At 43.5% G+C, this 11,478-nt stretch overlaps 1 protein-coding gene across 1 annotated transcript in view; it reads left to right on the top strand.

Annotated features, from left to right (window-relative positions):
* Positions 1-4,875, top strand: part of SLC11A2 (solute carrier family 11 member 2) — a 73,232-nt gene extending 68,357 nt beyond the window's left edge. Inside the window, exon 18 of the transcript XR_013348494.1 lies at positions 4,672-4,875. The gene's annotated coding sequence lies outside the window, so the exon portion shown is untranslated. The remainder of the gene's footprint in view (positions 1-4,671) is intronic.
* The last annotated feature ends 6,603 nt before the right edge of the window (positions 4,876-11,478 follow it).

The following is an 11,478-nucleotide window of genomic DNA, read 5'->3' as shown; positions in this document are numbered from 1 at the left end:
GCCTGTAAAAAATGTCTGCTTCAGTCACAGGTTCTCTGAATCTATCAATCTGTCATAACTCAGGTATGGGCTAGTTGACAAAGCATTCCTCAGATAGTTTTCACATGAGCAGCTCACCCAGCCAAACCCTGTCTACTCCAGCACATCCTTGCAAGCACTGCACACCTGCGTGAGTCCTGTACATCTGAGCAATCACTGCACAGCACGACAAGCCCTGCCCACTCAGTCAGACCCTACAGAATTGGTCAAATTCCAAAGACCCGTGCAAGCCCTCTCTACAAGGTTTTTCCCTAAACTGCAGGGAGAGATGATGACTAAACCCATACTCAAAGTGCTTTACATGAGAGTGGTAATGAGAGATTTGTGTTTGACTCTTCCTGAGGTTGGCAGTCTGCCATTTTTTCCCAATTACATGTATAGTTGCTTAATGATCCCCTTTTGTACAGTAGAGGTGCAAGGGGGTGGGAAAGGGGAGGGACAGAGGGAAGGGACCTCCATTGTCTTTTGAAGGATTAAGTAAAGAAATATTTAAGGGCATCAAGTTTTCTTTGTGTAGTTTCCTGCGCTCCAGTGGCAGAAAACACAGATGTCAAGGCTGTGCATGACACAGACAGTCCTAGTGTCTCTCTGATGTAATCAGACTGAATAAACAGCCCTGTTTTTCCTCTCACACCATGGTGTTCTCTGTCCTTAGCATTTTCATGTGTTCATGGAGCTGAATCTAAATCTGATGTGTTATTTCAGGATCCTCAGAAGAAATGCTGAGTTCACTACAGATGGTTTGACATACACATTGAGCTGTGTTCAATTTGGACCATGGATTCTGGCAAACGTTAACAAAATTGAGGTGCCACTGATCTGTCCTAGGTTGGGGGGCAACCCTGTTGCATGGCACTGCATTACTCCTTCCAGTGCTTTCTGAGGCACTTTGTATTGCTTTCATCAGTGGGGTCTAGTGGATAGAGCACTGGACTGGAACTCAGGAAACCTGGCTGCTATTCCTGCCTCTGCGACTGTCCTTCTGAGTGACCAAAGTTCAGTTGAAATGAAATTAATTGGCAGCAAGTTTAAAACAAACAAAAGGAAGTATTTCTCCACACAACACACAGTCAACCTGTGGAACTCTTTGCCAGAGGATGTTGTGAAGCCCAGCACTATAGCAGGGTTCAAAAAAGAACTAGATACATTCATGGAGGATAGGTCCATCAATGGCTATTAGCCAGGATGGGCAGGGATGGTGTCCCTAGCCTCTGTTTGCCAGAAGCTCGGAATGAACGACAAGGAATGGATCACTTGATGATTACCTGATCTGTTCATTCCTCTTGGGCACCTGGCATTGGCCATTGTCAGAAGACAGGATACTGGGTTAGATGGACCTTTAGTCTGACCCAGTATGGCCGTTCTTAAGACCTTGGGCAAGTCACTTTCCCTCCACGTGCCTCAGTTTCTCCATCTGTAAAATGGGGATAATGATACTGACCTTACTTCATAAAGCACTTTGTGATCTACTGTTGAAAAAAAGGCTATATGAAAGCTAGGTGTTATTGTTTATCACTATTCCTTGGCACTTTTATAAGGCAATAGCAGATGAATCTGCAAGTTTAGAGTTAGAGATTTTAGCTCTAGCTCAGGCTTGAAAAACCACTCTAGAAATTTTACAAGGCCAGGGTTTTTTCCTTTGGTATTACTGAAAATAATTGCTTTTTAATAAGGAGTTTCTCCATTACTGTATAAGATCTGCAGAGGGCGACTCCCAGCTGAGACAAGCTACATATGATTCTTACCAGCAAGCTGATAGAGCTCAGCACAGCACCTAATAGCTCAACCCGGGAAGGTGATTTCCAATAAAGACCAGTTCAACACAACTCCTTCCTGTTCAGCTAGAGATATGTGACTCCCACCTGAATGCAAGGCCAGTAGGGGGTGACTTCCAGAGGAGACTATCTTGTTCCAGCTTCTACCAGCTCAGGCAAGGGTACACTGCCTTCTGGATGACTTCCTATAGCTGCTCCATACAGACCCACACCAGGGTCCCAGTTTGAGTCTTGGCTGTGGTAACACAAAGGCCTCAATCCTCCAAGTCCTTACAGGTTGTGCAAAGTTGTTGGGCTGTAGCACAAGTGTAAGTGGAGGCTATGCATGAGCACAGGTAAGGTGAGGTGATGTGCATAGTCCTTCATACAGACTGGAATTCAGTCCCAAGTCCACTCCCTCATTCTCAAGAATGCAGAGTATATAACATGCAGGGTGTGGAGAAGCTATGGGCTTAAATGCAGTTCTCTTAAGTGTGAGTTACACACTCCCATCTTTTACCTTGCACTTGTGCAAGCAACAGTCTGAAATTGTGATGGATGAAGCCCACAGTGGACTGGTCCTCCAGATTTGATAGGGGACTCTATTGGTTGGTTGTCTGCTCTAGCATTTGACAACCCTCTGGCAATATAGCATTTTCACAGCCCACCTCGCCTGAAATCCTGCACTGAAGTAATAATCATCACAGCTGGGAAATGATTGTGATGTGAAAAATTCAGTAGCATGATGTTGCCTTCAGGGTCAAACAAGAAGAGCAGAAGGCAGCCTGAGTTCAAGCCTACTTGAATCATAGTCACATGACTGGGTAAAAAGATAATGAAAAGGGGAAGGTTTACACTTAGATTCGACCAGTTAGAAAGTTTTCTCCAGTATGCAAAAAGAAAAGGAGTACTAGTGGCACCTTGGAGACTAACCAATTTATTTGAGCATAAGCTTTCGTGAGCTACAGCTCACTTCATCGGATGCATTCAGTGGAAAATACAGTGAGGAGATTTATATACACACACAACATGAAAAATGGGTGTTATCATACGCATTGTAAGGAGAGTGATCACTTAAGATGAGAACCAATTTATTTGAGCATAAGCTTTCATGTCAGCTCATCTTAAGTGATCACTCTCCTTACAATGTGTATGATAACACCCATTTTTTCATGTTCTGTGTGTATATAAATCTCCTCACTGTATTTTCCACTGAATGCATCCGATGAAGTGAGCTGTAGCTCACGACAGCTTATGCTCAAATAAATTGGTTAGTCTCCAAGGTGCCACTAGGACTCCTTTTCTTTTTGCGAATACAGACTAACACGGCTGCTACCTTGAAACTTCTCCAGCATGGAAGCACTTTAAAAAACAACAACAACAAACACTTGTTTTCTGTAATTTTCAGTATTGTAATATCAGCCTCCAGTAAGGGGTAATTCAGTATCATTGGATCAGCTTTTCAACAATGAACCATCCCCTGCACTGACGCTCGTTCTTTTTGGAGATGGTGTATCTGGGATTGACATTCCAGTCTGGCCAGGGTGTTACCCGCTGAGACAAAGTTCCTCCCCTACCTTGGTGGGTCCTGCACTTATTGGTGGATTTTGCTCGCCTCAGAGATTCACGGCAGCCCTCAGTTTGGCCACTTTCATGGCTCAAATCTGCCGTTCACTCAGATAACCTCATCACTGGCCAGCATGGGCAAAAAGAGTAAGAACAATCCCTGCAGTTTTTTCTGATTCACCATGTGAGTTGGGGACCAGCTCAGAGCCCTTCACCTCTGGTGGAAGCTCCTGTGTTGGGTCAGGAGTTGGGAGATTTGGGGGGAACCCAGGGCCACCCTCTACCCTGGGTTCCAGCCCAGGGCCCTGTGGACTGCAGCTGTCTAGAGTGCCTCCTGGAACAGCTGTGTCACAGCTACAATTCCCTGGGCTACTTCCCCTTGGCCTCCTCCCAACACCTTCTTTGTCCTCACCACGGGACCTTCCTCCTGATGTCTGTTAACACTTGTACTCCTCAGTCCTCCAGCAGCACATCCTCTCACTCCCAGCTCTTTACACACACACATACCTCACTAACTGGAGTGACAGCCTTTTTAAACCAGGTGTCCTGATTAGCCTTAATTAATTCTAGCAGCTTCCCAATTGTCTACAGGTGTCCTAATTAGCCTGCCTGCCTGCCTTAATTAGTTCTAGAAAGTTCCTGAGTGTTCTGGAGTAGTCTCTGTTATCTTACCTAGGGAAAAGGGACCTGCTTAACCTGGAACTAATGTATCTACCTTTTACCACTCTCTTGTAGCCATCTGGCCTGACTCTGTCACACCACATAGATTGGTTAGTGATGTAGTTAATAGAATGCCAGCTCTTACCACAGCTGGATGGGCAGCTTGGCAACCCTGTGTTTGGGTTAGCTACCCAAGTCACAGTGCCACTCTTAGGTCTCTCAATGAAACTAAGAAAAATTGAATGCTGCCATTGTTTCACATCAACTTCTGGGGTTTGGATTTCAGGCTGTGTCCACGTCCAAACTTGGTACTAAATTAGGTTGGTTGTTCATGGCATGTTGCATTTGACTTGCAAACAAAGTAGCAGCAAGTTCACTAGGCATTAAGGTTCAGAGTGGGTCAGCTGTTCAGTGTGACCTTAGGCTACATAAGGCTTTGAAAATCCATTATGTGAAGTGCTAGTAGTTTCTCAGATGAAAATAATTGCATGTCACTTTAAATATTCAGTCAGCAGCTGGTTATTCATCCTTGTGGATGCATTTCACTGTTATGGCTCATTATGAGACAAAATTAGTGATCCGACCGAGTGACAAAGTGATGACCCTACCAATAGAAATGCAAAAGAAAGTGTCTCTTACTTCTTTCTATTAGGACTTTCTCAAGCTGAAAGGAAACGGCCGGTTGCCAATTACATGAATGGGACAGGTGAACAGGACACATAGCGGTCCAGAACCGGGCTTCATACACTCTAAATATATCTTGGAGAAGCAGTTATAAGACAAGCATCATGAGTGTGGCAACAGCTAGGTCCAAACTCATGCAGCAGCGGAAAGCGGAGGAAGAGCAGGGACTCTGACTTCCCTGTGGTTAATAATTTTGTGGTATGTGTGTGTTTAAATTTGACTTTCCTCTGCTGGCATTGAAGAAAAGAATAAAAAGGCTCCCAAAGGAACTATAAACCTTTTTGTGATCAGTGTCGTGATGCTTGGGGAGAATATGTAACATTTGGTCACTGCCCTTCAGGCTCTCCCTTTCCCTGTGTGGGGAAGGTGGGGGATGGTTCAAGTTAGTACAGCAGTCTGTCATAAAGACCAGGTTTTTCGCTCTCTGTTTATATCTGTCCCTTACTGTGTCTGCCAATCACTCTGTGTGATTTCAGTACTTTTTAGTAGGCTTGGTCTCTCCTAGAATGTTGTTTCATTTTGTCACTCTCTTTATAGTTCACAGAAACACTGCGATAAGTACTCCCTGACCCCAGGTACACATCCTCTTATGGGATCTTTAAGCAAGGATCTCATTGTGATCACCCCCACTGCCATATGCTCTCTAGACTTCCTGCCTCCTTTTAAATGGTCAGAGGTGCAATAATTTTAATGGAGGATGGGTATCTAAATCTCCTGCACTGTTTTGAAAATCTCAAACCACATTATGGTCATATTCTACCTTGTAATCCTGGCCTCTCCTTCTTATGGGAAAAGGGGGAAATTCAATCTTTGATAATATAATACCTTGTTCTTTTATAACGCTTTTCTTAAAGCAATAAGGCAATAAGGAGAGATGGAGTTGGGCAAGAAAGGACTCAGATAAACATTTTATCTCTGATAAATATGTCACAAGTGAAATTAAAGACTGGATGTGCTAGGATCAGCTCATTCCATCCTAGATTATATTACACATCATCAACATTAGTATTAACAGAACTATAGTTGCACCCCGTCACAATGGGGACCTTATTGGAGCAATGATACTGACCTCCTTTGTAAAGTGCTTTGAGATCTATGGATGATAAGCACTAGATGAGAGCTAAGGCTTATTGTTACTATTGTGTTGGATGATGTACAAATGTAAAATAAAATACAGTCCTTGCCCCTCCCAGCTTACAATTTTCAACAGGGCAAAATGTAATTGGGTGTGGAAGGAACAGGATGAGGATGGCAGCAATAGGAACACAAGAACTCACCAGTCTTCCAGGCATGATGGCTCTACCTTTCCAGCAATTACTTTTACAAAAGTAACTGCTGCTTTCAGCCATCATCAGCCTCTCCATCTGTACTAGGCATGTCATCAGCTATTTGAACAGCTTCAAACCACAAGTTATGGTGGAAATACTTTTCATAAAACATGTTGAAACAGAAGCTGCACATGAATAAATGTATATTGGTGCCTGACAAGGCTTAAATGGAAAACAATTTTACAGAGAGGGATTCTATTAGTATCATCCACTCCTGGGGATAAATACAGCTTCTTACTGTCTGCTGAGGGATAAGATAAGGAGATGACAAAACACAACTTTAAATGTTCTCTGAGAAGGTATAAATATAATAATGAGTCATTGGTAAAACAAAGTTTCAGCTGGAAAAAAGGAAGCTGTTGTGATTCTTCGGTCTTAATTGTTCAGAGTTTCTTTGCAAAAAATGCAAAGTATTGGGGATTTGAAGGAGATTCCAAATCTACTCTTCCATTAAAGTTTTGCAAGTTCCATGCAAACATCTACCTGTCCCTCCCTTTTTTTGTCAGATCTCAGATACATGTGTGCAACCCTCATTGGCTTCAGTGGGAATTCAGTCTAGCTGAGAGTATATTTTAGCCCTGAGTCTCTTGCCTTTCTTTACTAAATATTTGCATCAGAAAACGTGGCCATTTCTAGAAGTGGAGAGACACAAGGCAGCGACAGATTCTCAAAACAGAGCCCCCTGATTAGACACAGACCAAAGCCAGGGATAAGTACTAAGTATTGGACTGGGATGTTAATGATAAGCTCAAATTCTCTGGGCCTGAGTCCGGTGCAAGCAAATCTCTCTTCCTTTGCATTGATATTTTGGAAATCTGTGGTGCTATAGTTATTGGAATGAGGCACCATTGTGTGAAATGTGGCAGCCTTTACCATTAGGGCAGCAAATGTGACTTGGAAATGGATCTCGGCTAATTTTATCTCACCTCTATTGTAATGATATTTCTTTCAGGCCCCTTGGAGGCCAGGAGGAGTTGCGGGTCACAAGGGCAGGGGGTCACTGGTGTTACCTATCTTATTTGATGCCCCATAAAGGTTTGAATTGTGGTCTGTGTTCTCCTCACACTATGACAGAAGCCTCTGGGGTTACAAAGTGCTAAAACTGCCTGGCAACAGATGAGAGGTTAGTGAAATCACTGAGGGCAGACAGGGAAGGATAGAGGATAGGCTAACTCATACTGTGTTCGTGCAAGTTAGGTCCCTTTCATGTTTTTTGTCTTGGAATGTAGGATTTGCCATACTCCATCAGACCATTAGCCTATCAAGACTGGCCTCTTGTCTCCGGCAGTGGCTAATACCTGATGCTTCAGAGGAGAATGGGAAACCCCCATTATGCAATTGGCCAATGTACAGTTCTGGGATGGCATGGGGCCCAGTGATATTCTATACCTCTTTGCAATATGGTGAAATGTTTTGTAGTGCATGCCATACCTACTTCAACACTACAGCCCCTGATGGGTCCTGCCTATGGCTTTGTGCATAATGTGTATTGCTTGTCTACATTAGTTCAATCTGGATTGGATTCAGAACTGTTTTCCAAATACAAATTGTACAGTAGATTTTTGGGCCACATCGTCAGCTGGTGTAGACTGTCAAAACTCCATTGAAATCTGTGGAGCTATGCTGGTTTACACCAGCTAGGAATCTGTGGCCCTTAACCTCTCAGGCCTGCCTCTAGAGAGACAGGTTGGGAGGTGGAGAGGAACCACATGCTGGCTTTTGCAGCTGAAATGAGACTTTGGAGGGGAACTCCCAGATTTATATGAGGATTTGAGAGGTTTCTGGTGCCCGGAACTCAAGTGGAATATAAGAACTTGGTCCCTCTCCTGTTCCTAAAAACTATTTGGTATGCATTGCACTTGCTACTGCATTTCCTTACTCTAAAGACTCTAAAATTCCAAATTAAAAAAAGGTACAGTGAAAGCAAAGGCAGGATAAATAGCCGCAGTGATCTGAGCTGAAGAGCTGGAAGCTCTATTCATGTATTTAGAAAGACTCTGAAGGTTCCTCGTAGCAGCTGCAGCACAAAGCCTAGCACATTAATTCGGAGACTGCCAGAAATAGGACTGTCAGGCCTGAAATATCACTGCATTTCATTATTCTTTAATGTACATTACCATTGCCACTTTATTACAGACTAGGATATGTTCTCTATAACTGCTCTGGAGATACAAGGAATCCTTGCGCTCCAGTGAAGTGAGGCAATGGGAGGGGACCCTATGGGCTTTAATGGACATGTGAACTAATCTGCAGTAGCCTGACCTATGAAGTAGAGAGGTTATATTGTATATTTATTACATTGGGAAGGGAGAGCAGTGGGACCCAAGGATCAGAGACTTAATGGCTAAACTGAAGTGATCTTAAAGGGCAGCAAGAAACCCTGGGTCAGAGAGAGTTGGGGGCTTTGAAGTGCTGGGCAAGCAGATGCTTTGCATAGAGACAGTGGACACAGTCTAGTGAATTCAAAGTGTTAGCACCCTGCTGAAATGAAAACCGAGTATGGCACTGGCTGGAGCAAGGTGTTAGGTATCATGAGTACAGGGTGGACTTGGAACAAGGTCTGGGTATAGGGAGGAGGGGAAAATAGGAACAAATGCAGGCAGAAAAGTCAGGAGTAGAGAACTCCACTATCGATCCTTCCCCTGCAGGGGAAAGCATGCTGGAGTAATCTGCATGTATATAATAAAACTGACACTCAAAGCTGCCGTGAATAATTCAGTAGGAGCTGTGATCTCAATTACAGTGCATGTCCCAGAGGTACAAAGAGAGAGAGAGCCTCAGGACCATCCATCCCATTCTGTGCCATTCTGAAAGGGGCATGGCAGATGGGGGCTTGCATCACTGTAATCAAGTCACGCTTCACATGGTTATTGGTTTTAAAAAGAGGGACCGGGTGGGTGAATGAATCCAACTTGCCGCTTGTTGCTTTCAGATGATCCAGCTTGTTTCAGTCAGCCAGCCTGGTGCTTCTGTGTGAATGAGGAATTAGAAAGTGGGCGTGGAACAAGAGAGGTGAGTAACCCCACTCCATGTGATCAGTTCATCCACTCACCACAGCAGCACACTGAATAGCACTACAAATGCATTATTTTCCCAAAGTGCAGACACTTTATTTTCACCTGTAGTTTGTGGTTGAGTTTTACAAATATTGCTGCCAAGCTTACAGAAGTGACTCTAAAAATGGTATGCCGCTGTTCCATATCTTTCCCCCTCAGTGATTTTCAGATAAGTAGGCTGCACCATTTATAAATCAAAATCTTCCAGCTGGAGTTGCAAGCTCAGCCTCATCTCAGAAAATCAAGCTGTGCTGTACCTACTTCCTACATCATCTCCAACAGTAAAGATTCTTGGATCTGAGCTTAGCTGACAATGTATTTGAAAACAAGGAGGGACACAACAGACTTCAGTTCGCTCCTTCACATCTTTATTGGCATTGAAGCAATGGTGAGAACAGAAATTTTGCTTTTGTGAATAAATTAAGCGGATAGGACTCAGGAGATATGCAGGGAGCAGATTTGTGCGGAAGAATTTTTCTAATACTAAACCAATATCAAAGCTCTTTTGGAATCTCTCTCTCTAACACTACCTGCCTGTTTTTCAACTGATGTCCCATCTCAGCAGTGTAGTGGTAACCAGCAAGAAACTCAGAGATCTTAGTTTGAATGAACGATTAAAAATCCCTCTCCTGCGTTGCAGATGCATACCTGCACCCAACTATGGGATACTATGGGATACTGGCCTTCCTTCCTGCATAGCAGTAATTCTTTTAACTGAATACTGTGTAGTCCTTGGATAGAATAATCACAGCAAGCCTAGTACGTATCTGTCTCCTGGTTTCATACAGAGCCCTGAAAATATAGCAATAACAGAGGAAAAGCAATGAGACACTGCTGGTCGGTGTGACAGGCCGCAGCCGCAGCACATTACCAAACTGGTGTCAAGGAAGCGGGGCAGGGAAGGGAATGGCACCAGGTTGGCAGGAGAGCTCACAAGAACCCTGCAAGGAGTAGAGGGGAGACAATGGGCTGAGCGTGAGAAAGGGGTAAACCCCACGGAGGGGAAGGACTGATTTTCACTGGGGGAAGGGAGATGAGATGAAATTGAGCGAAGGGGAATGTCGGTGAATATCAGAAATGATATTCCCTTTCTCCCAATCCCAGTCCTGAGCCTTTTCCCCTGCTGGATCCCTCACTCAGAACAGCCTCAAACATCAACCTCCTCTTATCTTTGTCTCCAGTCGTTTCAAGGTCATTGAAGACACCAAATTATACCAGCAGTTTTTCACAAGACAACCAGGTCATTCTTATCGGTGAAAGAAGAGAGGAATTGAATAGGTGCATTTGGCTGACCACGGTGTGGCATCACCGTGTGCTTACATAGCTGGTCGGAGTTACAGTCCCTTTCTTGTGCAGCAGTCACACCATTTCTTCTGCATGGTGTTTCAAATCACATCCTGGACACCACTCTCTTGGACTAGGACTGTTCCAGACAGATTCTTCTATAGAATAAAAAATTATAATAATATAATATAATCCAAAAAGATCAGCAGATTCCTTATGAATGAGGACAGGTCAGTTTCTTGGATGAAGAAGTGTGTGTTCCCTGTTGTCTGAAGAATTCAGATCATGTTTTAATTCTATTTTCCATTGATGGTTTTGGTGAAATGCAAGTAATTAGTCTATGTTTCCTATACAGGCCTTATCACATTTGTATCTGTGCCTCACAAACATTAATACATTTAACACCTTTCAACGCCCCTGGGATTAAGTTTTATTATCCCCATTTTACAACTGGGGGAAGTGAGGTATGGAGAGAATAAGTGACTTGCCCAAGGTCATACCAAAAGTCTGAACCATCACTTTAGGTTCCAGTCCAGTGCCTTAACCCCAGTGCCAGCCACTCACTGGAATGTCTGTGGTGCTGGTCAGGAGGATTGTCCAGTTGAGAAGAGTTTAATGCATTAATACAGACTTTTCCTGTAATGAATGTGTTGAAAGATTGCCAAACTAAACTGCAAGATCTAGAGCTGAGAGAGCATCTCCATTGCCTCTTCTAATATTACATCTCAGCTTCCTCTTCCTGCTTCCAGCACTATCCTGCACAAGCTCCTTGTGCATGATATATTCAAGCATATATATTCGTGATGGAGAATATGCAAAAATTCCAGTTATGATCCAAATGTGGCCAGAACATGTTATCATAGGTCTGTGTTTTACCATATCTTACAGAATAGTGGTTATTCATGAGCGATGTAGGTTACCAGACCTAGGGGGGCGGTAAATCTATGTAGATTTGCATATAATGGGAGCAGGAGACTTTCTCTTATTCAGTGTTTTTACAGTGCCCAAAACAATGAGGGCATCAGCCTGATTGGGGGTGTAACGCAAATTTCATTTAATAATTTGTGTCCTAGGTTACCTCGTTTTTCCCTTAAACATGCAAGTAAA

The sequence above is a fragment of the Eretmochelys imbricata genome, chromosome 20, assembly GCF_965152235.1.
Source record: "Eretmochelys imbricata isolate rEreImb1 chromosome 20, rEreImb1.hap1, whole genome shotgun sequence".
Taxonomy (NCBI): domain Eukaryota; kingdom Metazoa; phylum Chordata; order Testudines; family Cheloniidae; genus Eretmochelys; species Eretmochelys imbricata.
This window is presented reverse-complemented; position numbering and strand designations above follow the sequence as displayed.